A 25749-nucleotide genomic window follows, 5' to 3' on the forward strand; every position below is an offset into this window, starting at 1 on the left:
CTGTCTTTTCTTATTAACAGCCTGTAATCTTACCAGGGACCTTGCCTTGGCACTTCCTCTTTATGTGTGCAGATCTGGCTTTTGCTGGACATAACAACTAGGGTTTTAGCTTCTCGATCTATAGTGAGGACAGCTAGGTGACCCCGATTAGAGAACAGTGTGTGTGGGGGGGGCAGGCAAGTTTTACCATATTTTTCTGTTAAGTCATTAGTTCACTATCAGTTTTTTTCATAGGACCCAATGATCCCAGACATTGTTTAGCAATGGTCTTAACAGCTGTCCTCTCTATCTGGGATGTCATCATGGATTCACTCTTTTTGGACATTCAGGGACTTTCCCTTATTTTGATATTATCTCAATAAAAAATTGAAATAGGAATAGCTCTTTTCAAGTGCAGTGTTTAACAGCTTTTCCTGAAATACTCACCCATGCTCCCTGCCCTGGAAGACAAAGAAAGAGATGTAAGTGTGTGCTTGGCAGGAAGTTCAAGGGTATAGGTTGACATGCCTGGCATCTTGAGTGTATAGTCTATTACTTTTGCATCAAATGAGTACTGCTCTCAGAATATTCTGGATCTCTGAAATATTACTGCCATTGTAGGTTTCAGGTAGATTTTTGTTGGAAAATAACCGTCCACCTCAGAGGTGCTTGCTTCATTCAGACACTTCCACTGTTATAATGTTGTACAACAAAGCTTCCCCAGAACATGGCAGCTTAACAAACTATAGCGTGTGTGTGTGTGTGTGTGTGTGTGTATGTGCACACACACACATACACACTAACTTCCTGATTGTTATGGCTGGGAAATCAAACAGGATTCTTTTGTCCCAATATTTTGCCCCTCATGACACAGCTGGCATATGGGGGAAGGGCATTTATCTGGTGACAAGCTTAATCTGCATGTCCTAAGTGACTTTGCTGGCATGCCTAGAATTTTGGAGAGGATATGATATCTCGGAAGTCTCTCCTTGCCTGGGATCCTTCCTGTGTGTGTGTGTGTGTGTGTGTGTGTGTGTGTGTGTGTGTGTGTGTGTGTGTGTGTTCTCACTTGGGGTCTCCAGCAGGCCTGAACCTTGTCTGTGATTGCTCAGGTTCCCAGGGATATTTCTAGAAGCAGGAAGCAGAAGTTGCAGCCTCTTACAGATTTTGTGTCTGATGTGCATGGTGTCTCCTTCAATGCACTACCCCCAGTGACTTTCCAGTCCCACCTGGCTGACACACAGAAGAAGGCTCTTTCAGTCATTTTTAAACCTAAATGTGTGAAAAGTAACTGAGAAACTGGAAACAAAAGAAAATATCCTGGAATTTCCTATATCCTGATTTTAAAAGCACAGGCTTGGAAGACAGGAATCTGCGTGTCCTGACTCGTTCTTAGTGATTGCAGTGTGAGCTGAGTTTGATAACTACCAGCCTGTATCCTCCTACAGCCATTTTATTAACTTCCTGAAGTACTAGGTCCCTCTTTCAAAGGAATAGGCAATTAGCCCTCGCAGCTGGTAAAACCAGCTTGGTTATTGAGGAAGGAGAGCCCCAGGGTGTGTTTTCTATAGTTAGGGCCTGACCAGTGTGACCTTACTTAGCTGCCCTATGGATGCCATTGGTCACCAGGGCAACCCAGCCAGCGAAGGTTAGCTGAGAGGAAACATGCCTTAACTGTTGGGAGTCCGGGTTGAAGCAAAGCTAAGAGCAGGCTTTACTGAATGTGTCACCTCTGGATAATCTCATCATTCCTATTCTAAAAGTATATGGCTTTTGATGTCTCCTTGCATCTTCAAATAAAGTTGGAGGTCATTTGCTATCCCCAAAGTTTAAGCCACCACTGCTTTCATTCATCTAACACTAGTTAAGAGAGAAATTCTAGGTTTAAATACGTAAAATAGAGTCTTGGCCCTAGTAGTAGTACATGAGTTTATTGTGGTACAATGACTCTTTTACCACCTCAATTTCCTCACTATACAAAATTCTGATATACAGTCAGTATATATCTTATTTGGGGAATAAATATAAAGAGTACTTATAAAGTCTTCAGTACAGTTTCTGCTGCATGGAGAACTCAGGAATTAGTTCCGACTTTATTACCTTTTATTTGTTTTATTTTGGTAACGCCTAACTTGCAATCTATCCTCAACATATTTTGAGTGTGCCATACAATATTGTTGTCTATGGATAATGTATAACAGGTGCCCAGTATTTATTTATCTGCCACAATTGAAGCTCCATACCATCCACTTTCCTGGGCCATTGGTGATCACTATTCTATGCCCTGCTGCTCTGGGTACATTTGTTTTAGATATCTCACACTAAGTGGAAGCTTGAAATATCTGTTGTTCCCTGCCTGGCTTATTTCACTTTGCCTAATGTCCTCAAGGCATAATGTCCCAATGGCTCCTGGTGCAGGATTTCCCTTTTGAAAATGTTGGCTCAAATATCAAGCTGTAAACAGTTATGTGTCCTTACTGAGAAATGCACACTAACCTGATGCTTTCCTTGCATGAATGTCACAATATTAAGCACTATGCATAACCACATGTGTTGCACTGCTATCACACAGGAACACAGTGGGTTTATTTACATCAAAGCCTCCACCAATAATTGAGCAATGTGTTAGGCCATCAGAGCTACCATGGGTTAGCAATGCCAATGATAAAGCAGCATCTATTCTTATCTGAGTTTTCTTAGGTGTAGATTGGTCCTCTGCAGAGTGTGTAATGTCAGAGCTCTTATATTTTATGTCACAATCCCCAAAAGACACAAGCCTAACATTTTTAAATACCCAAATATTAAAATCCCTCTAAAAATCTTAAAATCTATTAAAAATCACAATCTTGATAGACTAAAATCCCAAATGTTGAAATTCTAATAGCCCAAATCACCCAAAGGGTAGATAGCCATCCCTTTACAAAGATTGTAAAGGAGGAAGCAAAAGCTAAATTCTGGGGAGCAGATCGGCCATGTGATATGAGCATAACAAAACTGCCAATAAAAACTTGTGATGTGACTTCACTGGCATTCTTTCCAGCTGATGGAATCCCCAGAACTTTAAATAAATTAAAGATGTATTTGCCACGGAAGATCCTGGTTAGTTTGGAAATAGCTGTATACATGGCCGGGTGGGAAGAGCCTTCTGCAGCACTGTTGCTTTGGATTCACAAGTATCTTTTCTCACAAACCTCTGATCTGCTCACGAACACATGTGGAATGCATCTCTGCACATCCAGGGCAACACAGAAACATGGCACATGTGTTGGGAAAACAACAGGGAATGGTCATTCCACATATATCAAATCATAGCAAATTTTCAGAAAGAACGATGTCACATAGGAAATAAACATGAGTGTATTCTCTAAGGAGAATCAATGGCCTGAAAGACAGAAAAATAAAATACAAAAAAGCAACTCTACATCAAAATAAAAACCTTCACAATATAGCACATGCTTGTGAGAGTTAGCTGGCTCCTACAGACTGCCTTGGCATTTTCCCATCATCTATCCCTGTAATGCACTTTTTATACACCAATTTTTCTTTTTTAGTTGTTTCTATTTGTTTTTCTATATTAGTTTTTGCTTGTATTATTTTAATCCAATGTGATGCATTTTTTCAATTCATTATGCTACATATTTCATCTTTGTAGAATTTCCAAAGAAATGTAGGTTGTGAAGAGACTTTCAGAGAGTTCTAATTCATTTTATGCATCCTTTTTCAAATCTGATTCCATGGAAGCCCATCATCACATAGGTGACTGTGTGTAAACATTAGGCTTATGCATACAGGACGTATGACATGGGGAGGGGTGAGAAGCCTGACTCTTGTTGGCCTTAGTTTTCCCTTCTTCTTAAGCCCTCCTCCTTGTTTCTAACATGTGGGCAAGAGGAAGACAGTATTAACATCTTCTGTGTCTGTTTCCTGATGAAGGCCATGGTGACGAGGATAGGACAATATCCAAGAACTACTCTGAAAAGTAAGTCAAATAGTTATAAAGTCATATTTACAGCACTCTCAGTGGTTAGCTTGCTCCATGAGATCAGCTGTAATCCCTTCCAATGACCTAATTCCCTCTGCTTCAATCTATTTCTTGAAGATTCTACTACCATTCATTTCTCTACTGAGGACCAACCTTCCAACTCATGAATCTTCTTGGAACTGACAATACTGATCTATGAAATGTTTTGCCATGATTTATATATCTCAAATAAGTTATTCTTTAAAAGTGTAGGTTCATAAATTGTAAGGAACTTTAGAGCTGGTGAGATACCTCAGTGAGTAGCCTGAGTTCCTCCAACTTCCACATATGTACCATGGTGCATGCACACACACACACAGAGAGAGAGAGAGAGAGAGAGAGAGAGAGAGAGAGAGAGAGAGAGAGAGAGAGAGAGAGAGAGAGAGAGAGAGAGAGGAGGAGGAGGAGGAGGAGGAGGAGGAGGAGAAGAAGAAGAAGAAGAAGAAGAAGAAGAAGAAGAAGAAGAAGAAGAGGAAGAGGAAGAGGAAGAAGATTAAAAATGGAAATTCTTTCCCTAGAATTGTATCCTTTTGGATTTTGTCCCTTCTGTATTAAAATGTTCACTGGGTGAAATCATACAGACTATAGGCCTTGCTGGAATTTCTCTTCCATGTTAACTGCTAACTTCATTCAGGTATACAGTTCATAATTCATCTGAATATATAACATACTGCCTTATGTTAACCTATATAGATTCTTGATGCTCTGAATAGAACCCTGAATGCCCTGTGAACAGCCCAAAGGGGCATGTATAAACCACATGAGATTCTCTGGAGATATAGTACCAATATAGATCTCATAGTGCCCAATAAAGAGCATGTGGGGACTGATGGAGGACTCATAGAGCATTTATATGCTTCATGGTGCTCTATATACAGTTCACAGTGCACTTTTCTAGACAATTTGTGGCCTCACAGAGTTCATTCTTCATTTTTAAGCACCATGTAGTACACTTTATAGAGGTAAGTGCCCGATATACCACATGTATTGCTTTGTATCGAAGGTATAATTGTGCAGCATTGATTTGATATTGCACACGTAGTACACTTTATAGAGGTGTCAGATTTACCACATGTATTGCTTTGTAGCGAAGGTATAACTGTGCAGCATTGATTTAATATTGCAATGTCTACACCCATGTTGCACTGTAGAGTGACTATTGTACATGTGTAAGAACACAGTGCATTTTGTAGAGGCCATGCTATCTTGAGTAGACATTATGCTTTACAAATATTGACCAGTGTTGACTTTAAATCATATAGTTTTCAAGGCCATGGTGTTTATAGTAGAATTCATAGAGCCCTGTATTGAGGTAATAATGCTGTGCATACTTCTCATATTGAACTCACATTGTTCCATACAGAGCTCTTTGTGCATTGTATAGAACTATACAGAACTCCCTATGTAGATCTCATGATTAACCATTGCAGAACTCATAATATCTTCTATAGATCTTACCGTACAGTGCTTAGAGGCCATAGTACCTTGTCCATAGCTCATAGTGTACTGTCATTGTGTCTCGTATTGAGCTCACAATACACCCGCCCATGTGCATTAGTGCATAATGCACTTTTACAAAATTCATAGTAGTCTGTGCTCAGCTTATATATTTCAGGAAGCCCTTGTAGCACTCACAATGCACAGTAGAGACTTAGTTAAATCCATTATATAGCTCTCAGTGCACTTTCATATGGCTTATAATGCCTCTATGCAGACTCATCACGATGAGCTGGATGAGTTCATCCAGCCTTTCACTGAACTCATTTTGCCCTTTTCAGAGTACACAGTGTCAGAGATAACCCATATATGTTCTGTAGTGCTTAGTATAGTCCTCACACTGTAATATAAGAGCTCCTACTATACATTTGTTGAGGTTATGGTCAATGGGTTACAGCTCATCATGAAATTTCTAGAAGCTATAGTAGCCAGTATAGAACTCTATGCTCTGTCAGAGGTTTCATTTCCTTCTACAGGCCTGATAATGTCTTAAGTTACCACACATTGACATGTAGAAAACACAACTCTTAGTGTAGTATTTAAATCTTGTAGGTAGATCTAGGTATGGTGGTGTCATATGCCTTTAGTCCCAGCACTTTGGAGGCAGAATCAGGTGGGTCTCTGTGAGTTTGAAGCTGTTCCAGTCTACACAGCAAGCTCCAGGACAGTCAAACTATATAGAGAGATTCTGACTCAAAATAAAAAAGAAACAAAACAAAACAGCTTCAAGGCCATACTTGTGGGTCATACTATGCTGTGTAGAAATCACAATTCCATGTGTGCAGGTTACATATTGCTTACAGAACGCATACTACACCAATCAGAGTTTATAATGCAGGTGTACAGTTCCAATTACTAATATAGAATTAAGAATACCCTATGTAGAGCTCAAGTGACCTGTAGAGATTGCATTGTGAATATATACTTATCATATATAGCCTCATGCATAGACTTCACAGTGCCGTAGATAGAGCTCACACTGTTTGTATAAAATACATTTCATATTTACCTCTATTGAAGTCATTGTGCTATGCATTGAATTCATATTTCACCTGTTTCTTAACTGAGACCATAGTGACAATAATGTAATTATATTCAAGAGTTACTCTAACAAGAAAGTTAAGACAAAATTATGGGAAGTGTAGCACTTCTGTGTGTTTGTTCAGCTGGTGGAGAAAGGCATAGAAAAGGGTGCAAAAGCAAACACGCCTTTGCAGCCAGAACTCATTGTCCAGCATGAGTTTTGATGCACACAAGAAAGGATATGACACACAAGACATTCACAAGGGTGGTGGTGTTGATATGATTGGGTCTAGGACTAGTTTATAACTAAAAAGCAGAGGTAATATGAAGACTAAGGCGTACCAAATCAGTGTTCCAAGTTTCATATGATAGAGGAGTATTTTCTTTTTAAAAGTCTTGTCCAACCATGAGGTTGAGCGTTCAAGATTCCTGTCCCACTGTAACTGGATGCTTGTTTCAGTGTAGGAAGTAATAAATTGTCCATTTAAATCTTTATTGTTTTCATTTTTAAGAATTGTTGATTTCCAAGTTGTGATACTAATTTTTAAAACAGCCTTAGGTTAAAAACAAACAAAACTTATAGTAAACACTAGGATAGTTAGAGAGCTATGCACATGCGTCCACATACATGCATACATGTGAAATCTCAAAATAAAGAAACAAGAGCAAGGAATTATAATTCTGAGACCACCAGACATTCAAATACCCTACAGCATACATGAGCAGTCCTGTCTTCTAGCCCAGTATTAGTCAGAAATACTTGATATTAATTTTGGAAAAGAGAAATTTGGAGACATGCGCATAGACAGAAAGGCAGAGATCTGCAAGATACAAACCCCAAAGATTGCCAGCAAATGTCACAGGTTAGCAGAGAGGAACAAGCCAGATTCTTATTACACTCTACAAAAGGGTCCAGTTGTGCTGAAACCTTAGCTTAGCCATCTGCCTCTGGTACTATTGTTTGTTTGTTTGTTTTAAAACACACATTTTGTGCCACCTTGTGATGAGAGTCCTCGTGAAGAAATAGACTTGCAATTATCCACTTAATAGCAGGGGTAGTGATAAAGTCAGCAAGCACTCCAGGCTCAACCATAACCAAAGCCATGTTAGGCCTCCCTCTGTGAATTATTTTATTTTGTGCTTCCAAGACTCCCGTGAGTTACTGGAAATTATTATTCCCACTTCATAGGTAGGGAAACTAAGGCTTAAAGATCATTTTCAGTGTCATCCATATGGGAAGAGGTTTGGTCAAATTTGGACCTGAGCCACCTTAATTACAAAGCCACTTTGCATCTCTGGAGGTTCTCAGGCAGAGAAAGTTTGTGGGAGTCACTCCAAGGGTCACTCACTTTCCATTAGCCTCTGGAAATGAGAAGTGGTGAGAGATTTGAAAAGTGTAATGTTGACAATGCACGGGTTAAGTGGGAGAGAACAGTCCCTGGGGCTGAGTCATCTGTTGGTTCTCCAATGTTCCATCTCAGCGCCCCTGAGTCCAGGCTGTTGCTCTGTCATCACTGGCCTATTTTCTTGTAAGGCATCTTAGTCATAAAGTCAGTAAGTCCTTTCTCCAGCAGGAACCCAGGCAAGTGAATGGAAAACACCCCAAACCAGTTTTGCAGCCTGGCTTCATCATGTTATAAGCCAGAAGATTGGAACAGGACTGAGTTCAGAGGTTAATTGAAGTCAGAAGTTTGGAAACTTTTGAATTGTTCATTTAATTATGTGCCATTCCTCCCTCACCCTCCCCTTTTCATCTGTACACCTGAGCAATGACAGTGAGAAAGCAGTTCCTTCACACAGATGTCTCTCTTATCGCCCCCCCCCAAAGGAAAAGAATCAACAGTGTCTGTCTGTCACTGTAGTTATCCCAGAAATACAAGTTCACATTGTCAGGGCAGGATCTGACTGTTATGAGAAGAGGGCTTCTGATGAAGCTCAGAGTCCTACTATGTGCTACAGTGAAATGAACAGAGAGGTATCAGGAGGCATCCATGGACTCTGTATTCCCAAAGTATACATAAGGGTCGAGTTGCAGGTCTAGCTAATGAATTTTCCTCCTTGGTCTCAAGGTGATTTGGGAAAAGTTTTGGGTCTTCCTTTAACAGACAGGCTAATGGCTATTATGCAAATTAAATGAAGCCCTGCCTCAAAAAAACCTACTACATTACTCGAGGGCATTGTCATTCTGGAAGAAAGTTTAGACCCTTGGGGGTTGTAGTCTGGTGACAACCCAAGGCTCTTACTCCATATCCTCTGTTGAGACAAAGGCAGAGAATGGCATTATGTCCTGACTGGTCCCTTCTGTTAATTTCCCTGTCTGCTCATACAGCTTCCCAGATGCTTCCAGCCTCAGTGTGAATTACTGACTTGGAATTCACTCTTCATAGAAAAATGGGTCCCATGTGAGACAGCTCCCAGCTTCCAGAATTCACTGTGGGGCCCTTTCTTTCTCATTTACTAGGTGGGCTCCCACTAGCCTGAGGGAGCTAATATGCTTCACAGTAGATTGCATCTGTCCAGATGTTCCTCTGTGTGGGCTCTTAAAGCAATGTGGGAGGGAAGGAACACCCCGGAGTACATGGGGTTTCAGCCAAGAGTACTGGTGTTACTCCATCCTGGTCTACACCACCCTCTGTCACTGTCACCGCTCTTAGGGAGCAAGATTGCATTCCAGACTGAAAGCTTAGAGGTAGAGGTCCACATGCCACTTTTTATTTTATTTCTTTTTATTAGGTACACTCAAAAGAGTATTCCTATTGATAACACAGACTACAGTGTCAGAGATGTCTTTCAAGAAAGTAGCCCAATTATAGGCTATTACTAAATGGTATAATAGCTACTCTGCCAGGTGACATGAAAGGAGTAACCAGTAATGGCTAGGGTACCACATATTTTGTTTGCCTAAGTCTATTCTTCCAGCATTCCACTCAAGTGTATGTAGTAGCCAATCAGAACTCTTCCCTTTACCTAGCTTAAATCTGAAGGCAATTAAGCATCTTTGTTATAGTTAAAAATCCAAAGCAGTGCCTCTAAAAGTTCAGTGGAGACACAACTTTTTCGCAGGGTCAAAGGGAGGTACTGTCATTCACAAATCAGAAGCAGGAAAGGGGGCAGCTATATCTACCATTAGAGTGTCAACCACTCAACTGAGTAAGAACAACTGAGACCTAGTGAAAAGAAAATAATCAAGATTTCATGATCAGTTATTCTTAGAAAATGCCAGGTCTACTGTGTCCTGCTCTTATTTGATTGAAGAATATGAGTCTTAAAACCCAACTCATAGTCTTTGATGGTGGCTAGAGATCAAGCTTGGAGGAAGACCTTATGAGGTCAAACCACTCTGATTGGATTTCAGGAACCAGTGTCTCATCAGAGGGGGGAATTTTGGGTATCATGGCTTCCCAGACCACACATCAATCTAGAGACACTTAAAGTAGACCGACTTCAAGGATAAAGAGAATTGTTGTGACACCACAACAGTGACATGCAGAGTAGGAACAGCTAGAAGGTCCCTGCCAACAGTATGCTTATTGCATCATCCTGGTGCTAGCCTCCCCACAGACCTTTCCATGGTAATCACCACACAGCTTCTGGAGTGAGAGCCTAGTGTGAGAGCTGAATCAATGGATGCTTAGAGAGAAGGTATGAGGTACTCAGAGTCACTTGGCCAAAAACTGGTCAAGCCAGTTACCACATCCAGATGTGCTAAAGTCTTAACCTCCCTGCCACCACATATTAAAGGTGTGTCTAGCCCAGGCCAGCTGAACTGAGTTTCTACTTCACATACCTGAGGTGCCAATCAAACTCATATCAATCTTCTTGACCATCACTGGATATGAATCCATTTGCTATTTTGTGAAAATACTATATAAGATATGGGGGAAAATTATCCCTACATAAAAGTCACAATAATTTTGTTGTAATCTTAAGTGAGGATCCATGTATTATGGATATCCACAGTGGTGGTAGCAGATAATAAAAGAAGGACAGGGTTTATTCAACTCTTACGCTGTACTACTTTCTATTATGAGCTTGTGATATGTCAGAAATCATTCATTCCTCATCAGAATTTTCAAGGCCAGGGCTTAGGATAGGTGTGTGAGTCTCTCTGGAGTATAACACAAAACTAATTTCCAAGATCTTTAAGAGTAAACACCTTGTTAAATTTGACACCATATGTTCCCAATTGATACGGTCTGGTCCTAGCCTTGCCTTAGGAGGATGTGGGAACATAGTATTCATGGTCACATGAACGTTTAACATAAAGCAAACTGGAGCTCTAAATGTGTTTTCAGGAACACAGAGAGCAAGTGGCAGAATTTGAATTCTAAGCCAAGCCTTTTTCTAGTATTCATATGAAGTTATATATTCCTCATTTTCTCTCAATTTGCAATCTCAGTTAGAGAATACTTCTAGGACCATTCACTTATTGGGATCCCAGTCTTGCATGGAAGAGTCTTGAGGAAGAAGAGGAGGCAAAGAAGAAATGCGTTGGTGGATGACTGTCAGGCTGGAGCTGTAACCAACAAGAATGGTCATGTGCACATTGTCCCTCCCTGTGTATTACGTAGAATATTTTGTCATTGTTGTTCTTGTTGCTTACATGGCAGAAATCCAAGCTGCTGCACAGGCAAAAGGTGCTATTTTAAAAACACGGCATGTGTTAAAATAGTGGTGAAAGCACAGATATGGGTGGCTTTAAGGATAATTTAAAATAGGAAACTTGGGCAAAAGAGATGGCTAAGTGATTAAAGGTACTTCTTATTCTTCCAGAAGATTTGGTTCCAGCAAGCATGTCTACCAGCTCACAACCATCTGTATCTCCAGGTTCAGAGGGATTTGACAGCTCTGGCCTCCAAAGCACCTGTACTTCTATATACATAAAAGCCACACAAGAACACACATAAACACACAACTTAAAATAATAAAATGAAAATTTTAAAATAATAAAAAGCGGCTTCTATCATCATTATCACTGTTGTCTCTAATTAGAATTACTTTGGTTCACTAGTTCTCAAATAATGACACAAAGACTTCTTATTAAGTATAAAAGCATGACTTTAGCCTAGGTTTGTTTCCCACTAGCTCTTATAACTTAAATTAATCAGTTTATATTAATCTGTGTCCTACCATATTCTGTCTCTGCTTAATATTGTGCATTCCACTTCCTCCATGTCTGACTGTCGAATCTCACCTCTCTTCTTCCCTGAGTTCCTATCTCTTCCTGGAAGTCCCACCTATCATCCCCTGCCTAGCTCTTAACCATTTAGCTCTTTATTAAACCAACCAGAATGTGCCTTGGCAGCAATACACCTTCACAAAAAGATTATCCCACAACAGTCATCATCATCATCATTATCACCCTTTCCATAGTGTTCATGGGGTTTTTAATTAAACTGAATCTCAGACAAACTCGGTAGAGATCTTCCACAGGAATTCTCACAGTGAGTACCTTGGGATAGAGCAGGGAATGCAGCACTTATTACCTGGATAGAGACAAACATATTAAAGAAAGAATGTGACAAGGGCACATTTATGTGCTGAAAGTGTTTCAAGTCTGGACAATTAACATCTAGCCATGAATCTGAAAAAATAGAAGATATATGGCAGAGTAGGATGGATCAGACTTTGACACATGGAAACATAAAAGTATGTCTTTGAAAGGGACAGAACAGTGATGCCTGGAACAAGATTATACCTGTGACTTGCTAGCCACTGCACCTATTGGATGTCAACTTATAAATCATGATATCAGGGGAGATGAGACAGAAGTAAGGAAGTGAAACATTGTGACCAAGGGTGTTGGTTGTATAGATGAAAAGTTGCATGCATTTAATGTCATTGATTCCATTCTCTCTCATATCTATCCATCAAACTTTTATTGGACACCTATTGGCTCCTGAGTAAGAATCTAGGTGGAGAAACCATCAGAGAACACAAGTGGGTCCCAGTTAACTGGATTGCTCACATGGTGTTACTCAGGGCCTCCTCTCTTCACTCTGGTGGTAGTCCTTGTGTGGGGTTTTATAAGATATTGCTATGCTGACACAAGACAGGCTCCTTATATGCTTCTGACTTCCAATGATGTGTAAGTCAGTTTTTCATTATTGTAGTAAATACCTATGAAAAATATCTCAAAGAAGGGAAATTTCATTTGGATCGCATTTTCAGAATTTTTAGTACATGGTTTTCAGGCTCCACTACATTTGGCTTACAATGAGACAAACTATCATGATGGTACAAGCATGTGGAGGGGAAGCTTCTGCTGACAACTTCTAAGAAGCTGAAAGAGACAGGACATAGTATAAACTTTAAAATAATACCCTTTGTGATCTGCTTTCTCAAATACCAATAATGCCATACAACTATGACTACGTTGATGGATTAATCCAATTTTTAGGTACAAGATCCATACCACAGTCAATTCTCAGTAGCTCAGCCAGGGAGACCAAGCCCTTCAACAAAAGGGCTTTTTGTGGGGTACTTGATAGTGAAGCTGTACATACAAACTGAAAGTTGCTGTGTAAAAAAAGCAGGATAACTTGGAAACCTGTGAATGAGGGAATAGTAAACTTGTACTAGTGGCCCTAGCAAGGCAAAAGTGGAAAGTAGATGGTTCTGGAATAGAAAAATAAACTGTGTGTCTCATGGGGGATATCCTTCTGTATATGTGTTTCTCTTATTGTTTGATAAATAAAACACTTTCTGACTAGTAGAGGCAGGAAGATAGTCTGGGGTAGAAGATAAGGAAAATTCTGGGAAAGATAGGCACAGAGAGACCATGAGGAGATGCCATGTAGCCAAGGAAGGAGTAACAGGTACAAGCATTCTTTGGTAAGACAAGACCACATGGAAATACATAGATGGAAAAAATTGGGTTAATAATTAAGACAGAGCTAGCCAATAAGAAGCCCTAATCATCAGCCAACAGCTTATAAATTAATAAGTATTTGTATATTTATTTCTGGCTGAATAGGTGGCGGACAAAAAAACCCTCCAATTACGTGTGTGTGTGTGTGTGTGTGTGTGTGTGTGTGTGTGTCTTTCTGTCTGTCTTTGTGTTGTAGCAGGAATTTGTGTTGGAGGAAATATCTGCATAGGTATAAAATATTAATTTGAGAATTAAAATGGAAGAAGGATGGAGGATGTATTTAGGTCATTTGACATCTCTTCAGTGTGTTAACCACTATAAAATCTAGGGGTTCTAGTTTCTGGATAGGTGGCAATGCTATTAAAGCCACATATCTACAATATAGAGCAATATAAGGTAATGAAACCAAAGTAGAATAATCCAGGATCCCTAGTGACTTCATTTAACATATAGCCATGAAGATGCACTCTCCACTGGCACAGGACATCGGAGAGCACTACTGTATAGAACCATTGGAATGTTAGAATTGTTTTATGGATCAGGTGACCTAATAGAACTAGTAGATATGGTATGACATGGAAGGTGAGATTTTTATCCTTAGGAAAGGAAAGAATTGCTTCTTTTCAGAAGCTGGGGCTGGGGGAGGTGGGGATAGTGTGCCATGGAAGATGAATTGAAGGAGCAAAAGAGAGAGTAGATAATCGTTAGGACAAGTCCCTGCAGCACAGAAGGAAGTGACCCAGAGCAAGACCTCAAGCTCTCCTGTGCTTTCCTGTTGGGAACAGAAGACTACTGCTCACTTTGTTTCAGTGATTTTCCTACTAATTATTAACTGGAGCAAAGTGATGGCGAAGGGAACAAGAGCAGCAAACACATGGAAGCAGACAAGGTCCAAGAGTCTTTTTGTGTTACAGCACACATGGGGATTTGCAAGAAAAAGGGACAGAGAAGTAAACAGGAACGGAAATGCAGGCTTTGCCATATCTTTTTTTGTGAAAGTGAAAGCAACTTCCTGAGATTTCTGGCTCATCTGGAAAATGAGCAACCAGTAATTGCTTCACGTAGATTAATTGCTTACAGGCACAAAGGCGATGTCATGTAAGATATGTAGCAAATATCTGTAACACCTAGCATATTGCAACAGTTGCTAATTTTTATTGAACATTTTTTTCTGTATCAGACATTGTTCAAAGCCAAATATAAGTATTAAATTATTATGCATTATGAATATCAACCAATGAGGATTTTTTTTTGAGACATGTCTTTCTACATAGCCCAGGCTGACATAAAACTTTATAAGCTCCTGCTTTAGTCCCCCAAGAATCAGATGATTCTTACCACCACATCAGATCTGAGGATATTCTCTTATCATCTCCATTTATAATGACCAATCTGAGAATATTCTTTTATGATCTCCATTTATAAATATGAAAACCTGTATAAAATAGTTTATAGTCATTCCTTTGGGTAGAGGGACTGTCTACTTGATATCACCATTAAACTTTATATTGGCCGGGTGGTGGTGGCGCACACCTCTAATCCCAGCACTCAGGAGGCAGAGGCCGGTGGATCTCTGTGAGTTCGAGGCTGGGCTGGACAGATAGCCTCCAAAACAATACAGAGAAACCCTGTCTCGTAAAAACCAAAAAAAACAAAAACAAAAACAAAAAAACTTTATATTGTACAAATTAGTCATTTTAAATTATTTTATTTATTCTTTGAAATTTGTGTGTCTGTTTACAATGTGCCCTAATCATATATACCCCTCATACTTCATCCAGCTCCTCCCAGTACCCCAAAGAGAACAAAATAAGTGTCATTTACTGCAATAAAATTGTTAGTACGTTTTTTCCCCTCTGTTTTGTTTCAGTACAATAGTTGTCAAATACCAACCCTATGGAGCCTTTTGAAAAGACTCTGTAGTTCTCCTCCAGAAGAGCTTTGTGACCCATAGACCTATAGGGAGAACCACTGGAGCCATAGCAGTAATTGCTGTTTGCTTCAGAATTTCTTGTGTGGTGGTCCCCAGGCCAGTCTGACTCACAACACAAGCAGTCTCATAGGTAGTTTTTGTTTTTCTTCCAATTGATGGCTTAATGATTTGGTTCATGCTGTTTAAATCCCCCCACCCAGCTTCACTTTAATGTAACCTGACTGCATTAGCTTAGTGTTGTCCCAAAAGCAAACTCTGAAGTTAGTGTTCTAATAGAATTAATTTTTTGTATCAAGGATGTGAGCCCTGGAAACACAGCAGGGATATGGAAAAATAAGACAGAGAAGAGAAAGATGGCAAATCAGGAATAAGTCTGCTATGTCTTTGGGGAAATGGACCTTAACTACAGTAGAGATTTCCTGAGCTTGTGTAGAATATTACCAGAATTTCCATGCTTTGGGGAAAAATTTGGGATGTATTTTTGCTCATTTCTCTTTCCAATTGTTAAGGGCTTGATACAGGCGGTGTTAACATCTTGGAGTTCTTGGCCCTCAGAGGGATGGGTTAATGTTCACTTATGGCTAGAAGAAATCCCATAGTCAATCAGCAGTCACTTCAAAAGCTCTGATAATTGTTGTCAGGTAACTTCTGGATTAGGCCAAGGAGACAAGGCTAGATACAAACAGTATCTGCTATAGTTGTTAAAAGACACTGAGACTGGGAAGATGGCTCAGAAGTTAAAATGTTTACTGTGCAAGCAATAAGAGAGGAGCTCAAATCCCCAGAACCTACATAATAGCTGGGTCAGTATGATGCCTCACCTGATTCAGATGGCAGAAATGGTAACCATGGAACAAACTGACCTGTAAGATTAGCTGAAGCATGAAGTCTGAGCTTGATCAAGAGGCTCTGCCCCAAACGATAAGGTGCAATTGCCATGAAGGAGTAATTCCAACTTCAACCTGGGGGATCAACACACGGGTAAAAACATGGACATTCGTCCACATACACCCACCTGCCCATACACATGCAAACTCCCGTAGTCACATTACACATGTGCACACATGAAAATAAGAAAAAGAAATACACAATAAATATGGTGATCCATTTAAGTAAACTTTTCTAACAGTGGGTGCTCAAAAGACAAGAGCTGCTGTAATGTAAGCAACAGTATTCTCATTATCACAACTAGTTTGGAATTCAGTCCAGAGCCTAAGTTCTGGGGATCCCAGACAAAGAGTACTTCAATCAACAAGGGAACCCTCAGATTTCTTACTGTATCCTTCCACATTATCATCCTTATGGCTGTCTGTGCTAGCCATTAATATTTTGTTCTTTGGGGTAAGAATAATAAAATGGGAATCATTTCACAGATTCAATTTCTCATCTCTGAATTTCTATGCCCTCCTTTAGAACACCTCCTACCCCTTGCCGAATGAACATTGGCCTTTATTGTTATTTTATTTTTTTAAGCCGTGACACTTATAGCTCTAGGGTCAGGAGATAGACATCTTGTTTTTATGAAGGCTCCCAAGGGGTGAGCTATAGTCAAACTACATTACTCTGGAAGACTTTAAGCCATTTGAGCTGCTCAGTGAGGAACACATCCCTGGACCCAGGCAGGTTTCCAAGACAACTGGGGGTTTGATGGTTCATTGAAGGATGGCCAAGGCAGCTGTGTGTTGGTGCTCTGGAAGTCTCAAACTATTCTGCAAGAGCTTTTGGTTCAGGAAATACAAAACATATTTGCTACAAACATTTCGCTCCTCAATTTTTAATCACATATATATTGCAAAGAAATGTACCCCATGTGTTTGGGTTTTACTCATTTATACTTACATTATCCAAATGAAAACTGATATTTATTTGATGCTCCACATTATTTTTTTCTATAATAAAATAACATATTTGGTGAGAAGGCAAGCATTTATGCTCCTCATTCTGCTAGTGACTGGATCACTGAGGTGGCCTCCAACTTGACAAGGCCAATTGGCCATGTGGTGGATTCCTCTGAAGACCGATTCCTCTCAGTGGCAGACACAATGGGCAGCAAAGGGCTTTCAGTTAATTCTATTAATCAGAGAAACTTGGCAAACAGAAGAGCAGGGTGAAAAGAGGTTAAAGGACCTCAGATATCCACAAGTCCATTCTTCCTTAATCTTGCTTCTGAGGAAACTGAGCCCCAGAGGGGAGAAATTCTTTGCCTAATGACACATGGTTAATTAAAGGCAGACTCAGGGCAAAACACTTGAGTCTCTGGACTGGATCAGTGTAGCAGAGCCTTCTTTTCTTTCTTCTGTAGATCATCAAAGCACAAATGAAAAGTCAGACTGCAGACCTAAGCTCACAGAGGTACCGGAGTAACATGGCTCCTCACATGTCACAACATGAGGTTCTGAGAGATTTAAAAAGCATAACCCCCTCCCTAAATAATACTAGATATGCTGGGGTTACGTTCTAGTTTAACTACCTTGCTGTTACTGCTGACCTCAGTGACTGACTTACCTGCTCTGAGCTTCTGTTTAATGAAGATATTTGACGTACTGTTTACCACAGAAACTATTATTTTTATAACTATTACCATTATTAGCATTCCTATTCTCACCATTGCTTAGTGGTCTTACTTTCTAAAATATAATTTTCTAATCTTCCCTAATGTTTTATGGAAACAATTTCTATGAGATGTGACTCATTCTTATTGAACATGGATAAGGGCAAGAAAAGCATCTGACATGCCTTGTGGGAAATATTAGAGTCTACCATTTTCTTGGAGACTGGTTGAGTCTCTGAGAAGGTATGTAGGAAATAGGACCATTGAAATTACTGGGTGCAATATTATCTAAGGCCATAGATAATACTTTTTAAGAACAGGCATTACTCTATGTTCTATAGCATATGAGTTTTTCACTTTGGGAAGGAAATAACAGTTTAGGGACTACATTATTTTTCTTGCTACTGGTAAGAAGTGATTTAAGTGAGAAAGTACATATTTTAATCTGGAATTTGAGGGGATGCAGCTATTGTGATGGGGAAGGCATGGTGACAAGAGTGTGAGGTAGCTGCTCACATTGTGATTGTAGTCTGGAAGCAGAGAGTAGACAGGGAGAGCTAGGCGTCCAGACCTCACAGCTTCCTACCCGTGACTCACTTCCTCTAATAAGCTTCCAAAGTGTTTCAACACATGAGCCTTCAGGAGACACGTCACATTCAAACCACAGTAGAAACTTAGTGGGTAGGTGGAAAGCTTTCGTGTCCAAAAAATAAGTTATATAACAAAAAAGTGTTCAAAGGCAATTGCTAAGAACAGTCATCTTCGAAAGTCTGGTTTGTTATTGCTTCACCGTGGAAGAAATGCTAAAGCAAAGTGAGCTTGGCTGGAGGTGGAAGAGATAAGCTTGGTGACCACAGAGGCAAGAAAAAGTGGAGGTATTGAAGAGCAATCCCAATTCAAATTTATGCCTTCCGCAGTGGGTAGCAGGGGAAGAAGTGGTGGCTACAGATTTGGGGACCTGCTTGTCTTCCTTTTCTTCTGCAGGAGCAAAAAGCATCTTGGACTTGGTCTTCCAGGTTTAACACCCAGGGCAGGTCCTGGCACTAAGTACTCAATAAATGTGCACTGAATTGAGACCAACTCTAAGTGGAAGTGAAAAGCCACGATAAGGAATCAGGATGCGATTTGGCAGGCAATGGGGAGCCGTTGATGCTTGTTGCTCAGAGGAGTGACATGTTCAGAAAAGTTCTTTAGAGATATTGGGTTGGCAGAATGCAGGGAATGATAACTGATGCCAGAAACCAGCGGGGAAAATCAACTCTGGGTCTCAGCACCATTTCTGACAAGCAGCTTGCAGGTAAGCAGCAGGCTCCAGGATCCCCATGACAAAGCCTTGATGTATCAAATTTCCTGCAGTGATTTTTAAGGTCAAAAGAGGTGGGCTAGGGAGAGAGCACTGGCCTTGAAGTGCCTGCCTTAAAATCACGAGGGCCTGAGTTTGATCGTCAGAACCCATGTAAAAATGCCTCACAAGGTGATATGCACTTATAATCCCAACACTGGAAAGGAGGAGCTGCGTGGATCACTGAGGTCGATTGGCTAGCCAGTCTAACTTGCTTGGAAATGTTCTGGGCCAGTGAAGATCCTATCTTAAATCAAGGTAAATGGTACCTATGTGAAACTATACCCAAGGTTGCCCTCTGGCCTCCATGTGCACCTCTCTATGTGTTTATATACTCTGCCCACCATGTGTACCCCCCATGCACAAAAGAAAAGGTCAAAAGAGGAACGTGAATATACATTCATAGGTGACTTCTTGTTATACAAACAGAAGAGGTAGGTATTGAAACTCCAAAGCATGACTTCCTAGATACAGAGAAGTGATAATGTTACAGGCATTCAAAGAACAGGTGGACAGTTTGAGTTACAAAGAAAGATGAGCCCATTTTTGGCTCTGAGTCAAAGGTGAGCTGCTGATGGGATATTAAGGAGCACTGAACCATGGTGTGCAAAGAGAAACCAGGTAGGTAAGACTGGAGAGGAATGGGGTCCATCTGTGTGAACTGGAGATCCCAACACCACGAGTACATGTAAATGTGAGTTTGAAGGTTAGGTGGAAAGGAATGGTTTGGACACCAGCTTGTTTGTGTAGCTATTTCCTCTGAATAGAAACATACGGGTCTGGAGGGAAGAGGATGGCTGTGAGACTCATCAAGTAAACAAAAACTCAGAGGCTCTGAAAGCTTCTGAAACATAAATTGTCAATGTTACACAGGAAATCATAAGGCAGTAACAATTGCTGGGCAGAGAGTGAGGGAGAGGGGACAGAGATGGAGAGAGAAAGAGAGAGGCAGAGAGAGGCAGAGACAGACGCACAGAGAAACACAGACACACACACATATATACAGAGAGAGAGAGAGGGGGAGAGAGAGAGGCAGAGCCAGACACACACACATATACAGAGAGAGAGAGAGAGACACAGAGAGAAACACACACAGAGAGAGAAAGAGAGAGGCATAGACAGACACACAGAGAGAAACACACACACACACACACACACACACACACACAGAAAGAGGGGGGGGGAGACTGCCTAACTTGAAAGTCATGCTGAGCTCCAAGGATGCAGCCTTCATGGCATAGTGGTCCATCTGGTGAATCAAGTGCCTTTGAGTGAGCCATGTTCCTGTGCGTAACCTGTCACTTACACACCAGTAAGTGACCCGAAGAAACTCATTGCTTCTCCAAGATAGACTTTGGTGCAACTGCGTTTTTTGATCTTCTGTCAGTTCAGTTGGTCTCCTGGAGTGAACAGAAGTTTGCTCACGTCTCCACAGGAAGTGTCATGCAATGCTCCTCATCTGTAGACTAACACAAATGTTTCATGATCTCTCAGACAGAAAGGGGCAACTGGAAGTCACATCTTGGTGTGGCTGATAATGCTCCCCTTAGGGACTGGATCTGGACAGAGTCATGGCTGAGAGGAGTCTCAAACACTCACAGGTTCATTAAAAGAAATGTTTTCCCTGACCCTCTTAGCTCAAGCTCAAAATCAGAGTTTTATTTTGGAGGGGGTAATTTCCAAGCCAAAGGCATATGTAGGAGGATGAAAACAGGCATGAGGCTTCTGTGTGTGTCACAAATGAATGCTGCTTTTAAGACAACAGAGGCCCCTATTTTTGCTTCTGGTGTGTTTTCTTTGGTTTTGTGATATGTTTCCAAATTCTTTTCAGCAATGAAGTATACAAAAGGGCTGGGACTTCTGAATCAAACTGACAACTACAGGTGACTGTGTAAGTTTCTTCCTTTTGTCACTTAACACTGTGACTAGTGTAAAGTATATGTTTGGGGGATTTATTGAATGAACGAATGGCAGGGTGAAGGGACCTTCCTGATTTCACTTTTTTTTCTGTCAATGGCACTGCATTAACACAAAAGACAAGGAAAACACAGAGGAAATGCTACTCTGGTGTGTTTCTGTAGGCTCCAGTTATGATGGACCTGATATCCAGATTGCCAGTTCTGGAAAAGAGGCCCTCTGGTGCAAAGACGGCTCAGGGTCATGACCAGGAAGGATGACATAAAGACCCCAGTCTTCAGCTCAGACATGGCAATGTCTTTGTATCCACCTTCCTTCTTATTCATAAGCTCAGGTTTTGAACGTACCTGCCCACAAAGTCCTATCCAATGGAGACAGTCTACACTGGGTCAAACACAGCACAGTTGGGACATCCACATGTATTTTACTCCAGCATTCCAGTATTTTTAGTTAGAATTTTTTTATTCTCTAAAGACCATTTGAAGATATATGAAAGGATCACTAATCTGGTAATATCAATAGCAAATCACTTTTGATCAATTATTTGCATGGAATATACTAAAAAAGCCTTGACATCCATTATCTCAATATTCTTCCTAATCATTCAGGAGAGAAGGATAACATCCCCTCTCATCATTTAACACGTAAATAATAAAATATGGTCCAGGGAAATGAACTCACTTCCCTAATGTCACATAGCAAATTAGTCCTTCAGGCTTTGGAAATGCATTCTTAGACATTGCAATAAATATTAGACACATGTTTATAGGCAAATTCAGTACTGTATGACTTATTTATTTTATATTGTTGTCTTAGGGTTGATATTGCCATGATAAACACCATGACTAAAAGCAAGTTGGGGAGGAAAGGGTTTATTTGTCTCACACTTCCATATCACTGTTCATCCTCAAAGGAAGTCAGGACAGAAACTCAAACAGGGCAAGAGCCTGGAGGCAGGAGCAGGGGTGCTGCTTCCTAGATTGCTCCCATGGCTTGCTCAGCCTTCTTTCTTATGCAGCCTGGGATTCCCAGCCCAGGAGTGACACCACCCACAATAGGATGGGTCTTCCCACATCAATCACTAAAAAAATTCCCTCACAGCCTTGCCTATAGACCATCTTTTTTTTGTTGTTTTTGTTTTTGTTTTTTGAGACAGAGTTTCTCTGTGCAACAGCCTTGATTGTCTTGGAATTCACTCTGTAGTCCAGGATGGCTTCGATCCCCTGCCTCTGTCTCCCAAGTGCTGGGATCAAAGGTGTGTGCCACCACTGTCCAGCACCTGCAGCCCATCTTACTGAGGCATTTTTTTCAATTTCAGTCCCCTCCTTTCTTTTGACTCTTGCTTGTGTCAAGTCTGTATATAATTAGCCAAGCAGCTATTAAATGTACTAGACTCAAGTTTTCTTTTTATTTTAAAATGAGTTAAGATGTGGGACTGGAGATCTGACTCAGTGGTTAAGAGTGCTTTTTGTTCTTGCAAAGGTCCTGAGTTTGGTTCCCCAGCACCCACATGGTAGCTCACAACCACCTTCAACTCCAGTTCAAGGGGATTTAATGCCTTCTTTTGACCTCTGAAGGTTCTGGGGCCATGTATGATGCTCATATGCATATGTAGGCAAAAAATTCATATGCATGAAAATAAAATAAATCTGTAATCCTTTAAAAATATATTAACTGCCCATATGAATAGGGCTCAGTGTCACATTTGCATATATGCACAGAGCATACACTGATCAAATCCAGTTTTTTATTAATAAATTAAAAAAAACATAACCCATGAGTCCTGAAAAAAAGAGGACCTACACAGAGCACCAGCAAGGCACACAAAGGCTTTTATTGTTGTTGTTTTGTTTGTTTTTCTCCCATCATGTTGGTCTTTGGGAGAAACTCATTAGGGATGCTCTTGTGCCAAGTTTGGTCCAGTCAATCACCCTTTCCCCTGATTTGTTGTTGATCTACATAATGGCTTTTTCGTGTCAAGAGGAGGGGGCAGTTGGGATGAGGAAGGGACATCTTCAAGGTGTGCCATGTCCATGCTCGCTCATAAAACAAACATTTATAGCAAGAATTGGGTGGTGGCAGCGGCCACAGCAGTAGGGACTTGGCTGCTGGTTTATTAGGAGCTGAAGTGAAGCCCCCCCTGGAGGCCAGCAGGGAGTGGGGCTGGAGGGGGGCAGTGCAAAGGCCAGCTGGCTCTCCAGCAACAAAGTCAACACTGCCCCAGATGTCTGCCCTGGGGTTGAGGCCATTAGCTACAGTTTACCTGCTCACTTCATTTTTCAAAATTAGCCAGAAAAGCCTCCTGCGGAAACACAATAGGCAGAATTTCTCAGCAGGGGTAGAAGGAAAACAAAGCATATCTTTCCATGCACTTGTTTGGAGTTTTTAAGTGTCCCCTAGAGCTCTGCAGGCTTGGCAGACAGGATTCTGATTGCTCCCACATGGGAATCTGTGTGAGCCCATCTTTCTTTTCCCTCCCAGATGCACCCCAGTAAAGGCCAGACTGATGTCCCATCCTTGTCCCCAGTCTTGCAGGAACAGCCCTGAATCCAAAGAGACACTAGCTGCTTCTCCTCTCTGCCTCTCCCTTCTCCCGGGAGTATATTAGAATTTAAATTCCTGGGCTGACTGTGAGAGTTGCTCTGGAGACTGGAAGATGGTATTAACTTTCTGCCACCTGATTTAATCTCTTCTCTCACTCCAGCCTTCCTGTGCCGATGTTCAGACAAGACAGAGGGCAAAGGGGAAAGGTGAGAAGGTGAAACACTTGTCTGCAGAGGCATCTTTTCCTTGGCTGTGCTGAGAGCTTGTCCAGACAGGAGACGTCACAGAGTTGGTAGAATGGTGAAAGATGTTCTGTCTGTCTGTCTGTCTCTTGGTATTTGTATTGTGCAGTTTGAGCTCAAGTGGGAGAAACGGGGACAGAAGAAGGAAGGAGGGAATGCCACATTGAAAAGGAAGTAAGACCCAAGTTATTAGCGGGATATAAGGCTGTACAGTTGAAACTACTAGGCACCATGTATATATTTTATCCTACCAAAGCTCTTTCTATATTATAAATCAATCAGAAACTTAAGCATACTTGCAGGAAAAGAGCATCTACTTCAAGCACAGTCTTGCTGGAGACCAGGTTTGTGAATTTCATCTTTGTGGAGTCTAGAAAATAAAACTGAGAGGTGCCAGGAGTCTGGAAACTGTTTAGTTTCTATGTTATATTCGCATGATTTGGTTGTTAGTCACACATACACAGGGGTTTTTGCCTGCATCTTCTCCAGGGAAGTTCTTCGTCTCAGACAACTCCATCTCCTTCCTGGTAGACTCGAAGTAGTTCTTGTTGCTGGAGGAGCTAAAAAGACAGAGAGGTGAGTCTGCAGCTGCCCGGGAGAAGGTGTTTCCAAGGCCATTTGTGGACGGCCTATCTCCAAGGCCTCCACTCCACCTCTGAACTTGTCTTCCCACAGTGAGCATGTTGGCATTTGTAAAACCCACTGTTCCCATCCTAACAGAGAACATGGGTAAAAGAGGTTATGATCTTTTTCTTTCAGCTCTCTCCCATGGTCTTTGATATTCCAAGAGCTTCCTATATGAGTCACTGTTGGCTCTGGAGGTCTTTTCAGACTATTTTGGACAGTGTGTTAGGCTGGATAATGGACCTGTAAAGACACGGGTTCCTAATTCTTAAGACCTAAAAGTGTTCCCTTTTCAGGAGTACCTTTGCCTATGTGAATAAGTTAGGATATTGACTTGTTAAGATTGCCTTATTATTTAAGTGGACCTTAAATTTGTAAAAGAGAAGCAAAATATAATTTACTAAACACAGAATGCTATATAAAGATGGAGGCAGAAATCTGAGTAAACAGCCTCCAACCAAGGGAGGCCAGAGGCCACGAGAAGCTGGCTAAAGGCCAGGACCAAGTTCTGTATAAGATGGCACCTTGACTAGAGTAGGTGACATTATATTAAGCTTCTTCCTCAGTCCAGAAGGAAATCCACTTCTGTTGTTCAAAAATGCCCAGTTTGTGGGATGTTTTATAATAACCAGATTCAACTTATATAGGTAGCAATGTTTAGTGCTTGGTGCAGAACCTGGGACTTGGTCAGGCCAGAAGAGAGGCCGAGGTCTGTGAATAAAATAGCACCAGAAGTTCTAAGAGGTAAATTGTGGCTGGATGGACAAGATAGTAAAAGTGCTTGTTGCCAAGTTGGATGACCTGAGTTCAGTTCCTGAAATACATGTGACAGAGTGAGAGAACCAACTCCTGAAGTTGTCCTCTGACTTCCACAAGTGAGTTGTGCCATGTGTGCCTATGCCCCCAGTAAATAATCTAGTATAGAGTAGATAACTATGGAATAATAATGTAACACAGGAGACATTTACATCTTGCTGTCCTGAAGTGTGACTGGCAGCAAGGTCAGAGTTTCTGTGATATAAGAAGGACTCTACTAGTGGAGGTCAGTCTTCATTAGTACAGGATTGCCCAGGTTGCCTTGGGCATCTATTTCTACCTGCTGGGATGTGGGTGAAAGAACAGAAATTGAAATGGGGTACTCAGCAAACCCAATCTATCATGTCTCCAATGTGCTATTGGTAGGTTTACCTCAGGGTAAAGTGTCT

General features: G+C 41.0%; 1 non-coding gene across 1 annotated transcript; it reads left to right on the forward strand.

Moving 5' to 3' along the window:
• Positions 1–6640: 6640 nt before the first annotated feature.
• Positions 6641–6764, forward strand: LOC121134630. The gene has a single exon (XR_005871722.1). It is a non-coding gene; the product is annotated as a small nucleolar RNA SNORA40 (small nucleolar RNA).
• Positions 6765–25749: the final 18985 nt, after the last annotated feature.

Source organism: Mesocricetus auratus, unplaced genomic scaffold (genome assembly GCF_017639785.1).
Source record: "Mesocricetus auratus isolate SY011 unplaced genomic scaffold, BCM_Maur_2.0 Super-Scaffold_100028, whole genome shotgun sequence".
NCBI lineage: Eukaryota > Metazoa > Chordata > Mammalia > Rodentia > Cricetidae > Mesocricetus > Mesocricetus auratus.